This window comes from Silene latifolia, chromosome Y, assembly GCF_048544455.1.
Source record: "Silene latifolia isolate original U9 population chromosome Y, ASM4854445v1, whole genome shotgun sequence".
Lineage (NCBI taxonomy): Eukaryota > Viridiplantae > Streptophyta > Magnoliopsida > Caryophyllales > Caryophyllaceae > Silene > Silene latifolia.
In genome coordinates, this window is record NC_133538.1 from 29,836,344 (window position 1) to 29,839,334 (window position 2,991).

Here is a 2,991-nt window from a genome sequence, read left to right on the forward strand (position 1 = left end):
GTGTTAGAATTCCCATCCCCACACTAATATGGGCATTGTCCTCAATGGCCAAAATGATGGAAATTATGCAAGAGTGATGCATGATTTCTATGCTAAATGCAATTCTACACTAAGCTATTCTACATGATGCATGTTGTTTTGTTATGACGGAGAGGATAATTTAGATTACCTCCCGTTGCGTATGCATCAACTTCCCCAAACCAAGTAAGACACTATTGCTAATGTCGAGACATGGGGGAGTTCATGCACATGCTATGCTATGCATGAGACTAGATTGTCATTTTGGATTTTCAAAAATGGGAACAATAAAGAACACCTCAAAGGAACCGAGGTGTGAGTCCTTTGATGTTGCTAGGACTAAACCAACAATGAGTCAAAGTTAAATAAAATACAAACAAACAAGATGCAAAGTTCTTTTCATGAAAAATAAAGATAAAGAGGAGAGATGAGAAAACTTCACTTGAACTAAAGTGGGTGCCTCTTGCCCGCTCCACCTAGTGATGAAGTAATCTCCTAGATATCGGCATCATCTCCTTCAATATCGGTATCCCAAATATCCCTAGAAGCATCACTCAAGCTTGGATCCATGAATTCATCTTCTTCGCTCTCAATCTTCACCGTATCACCTCCACAAGAGTCCCCACTCTCCTCCCTTTGCTTACCATTTGCCCCTTCATTGGCCTTGTTCGAGTTAGGAAAGAGCAACTCCATTTGAGCCCATGAAGGAAAAGCTCCTTCTTCACTTATCCGTCCCTTTTGAACCATGTCGTGGTATTGGGGGTAGAGAGCATAATAGTTGTCCACCTTGGTTTCATATTGACGGTAGTGCAAGTCTTGCAAAATTCCCGTGACAAAGTCGTCACGGGGGAGGATGAAGGGATTTGGATGGTTGTAAGGTTGGTAGGGAAAGGGGTAAGGAGGCACCTTTATCTTTCCACTTTGAGTTTGTTGTTCTTGTTGTTGAGGTGGAGGAGCTTGTGGGGGTGGAGCTTGCTTTTCTTGACTTTGAATGAGGTAAGAGGGTATTGGGGACAAGCTTCCTCTCCTTGGAGAGATCCGAGGTAGGTCGGCCATAGGAAGATAGATAGGATCACTCCCTTTTGTCAACCATTTGATCCTTTTATCAATCCCCTCAAGGGTTATCCAATGGTGTTGGACAACAAGGAGGTCTTCATTAATTCTTGTTCCTCCCGAGAGTGGGGTGTACACATTGTTCTCATTGAACCTAGGATTAAAGTGCTTTGCAAGTCTTGTTATGAGTCCACCATTCACTATATGCTTTTTCCCATCATCATCACCATTTCGGAATTTCGCCCACTTTTCTAGTAAGACTAGAGGTGCATTGAGATGATACCCGTCTCTTCCTTGAATGTTTAGATAGGATTCCATGAACATGAGGTCCATTTGATTCACAATAGCCGGGTCTCGTCGGGCGAAGAGGGTACCCGAGAGAAATCGGTATGTGAGCCTCAAGATTGGGTTTTGAATGTGAAAAGCAAGACACTCTTTGGTAAGAATGAAGTCCCGGCCCGTCATGGCCCTCCACAAGGGTGCAACACTATAATTCTTGGGTCTTGATGTTCGGGTAGGCGAAACATCAAGCCCGAACACATTCGCAAATTCCACAAGTGTCATTGTTCTAGAGACATTTTCCAACCTAAACTCTATGCTAATCACCTTGTTTGAAGTTGTAATCTTTAAGCAACTCAAGAACTCGAGTACAAGAGACCGGTAAGTGGGTTCAAACATACGAAAGAGAGTCGAAAGACCAAAAACCTCAAATAAAGCCTCCACTTGGTGGAAAATTCCAAGCTTTCTCAAAGTAGAATGACACAAAAATTTAGTAGGAAGGATATTCTTACTTAGAAGCCGATGGAATACGATTCTTTGCACATCATTTAGGAATTCCACATTGGAGAAATCATTGAGTCTTGAAAGGTCCACAATCTCTTCATGTTCTCTTCTAATGGTGTTGAGATGAGAAGTAGAGGAACTCCCCACCATTCTTGGTCTTCTTGTGCTTCTAAAGGAGGATCTTCTAGGAGCCATTCTTGAGTTCTTTTGATTAGAGAAAGAGTAAGGTTGTTCTTTGTTGAGTGATTGTTGAAAACCCTAGATTTTGGGGGTTTTTGATTTTGTGGGTGAAAAGAGTGAATTGGATATGTATGGGAGTCATAAGGAGGGGGGGGGGTTTTATAGGGTAAGTGGAAGGAGTAGTGATGTGTTATTATATGGGTGGTGGGGTGTAATTTAATTGAGAAAAGACGGGCTGGAAAACGGGCAGGGAGACGAGCGGATTCACACTCGAGACGCTCGGATCCTTCGAAAATGGGACGGGCGGATTTCGGACCAGACGCTCGGATTCTGCCACAGAGTAAAAATTCCAAAAATCTTCCTCGCTTTAAGACGTGCGTCCCGAGCTCAAGACGCTCGGATTCTTCAGGGTTGAGACGGGCGTCTTCTTAGGAAGACGGATGGATTCTCTAACGAGAATTTGCTTGAATTGCACGCGAAAAAGACGGGCGTCTTTCCCATAATCCGTCCGGGTTTCCTCAGTCGGGCGTCTTCTTCCATGAGACGCTCGGATTGTTCACCCCGATCCGAAATCTTCAATTTCATAACAAAGCAGGACGTGCGTCTTTTCCCTCGGACGTCCGGATTCTTTCAGACGGTCGGATTCCGAGGAGAATCCGCACGGATTCCAGCCACGAACTTTTGACTTTTTCTTCTTTCTTTCAATGCGTCCCCACACCTAGGAATTTGTTCCTTCCTTCATTCAAAAACTCATTAGTAACCCTCCCTCACTTGCGCTCATGAAAAGAATTTATGCTTATTAAACAAATGCAAGTAAATGATAAATACAAGTTAGAGGGTTAGTATATTTACAAATGGCGGTTTAGGGAGGACTCCACCAAACTCTCATTCTTGATGAGATGTCAAGGAGGAGGAGGACCGAGGTAGATGGCCTCGACCTCTCCAACGAATGCTCCT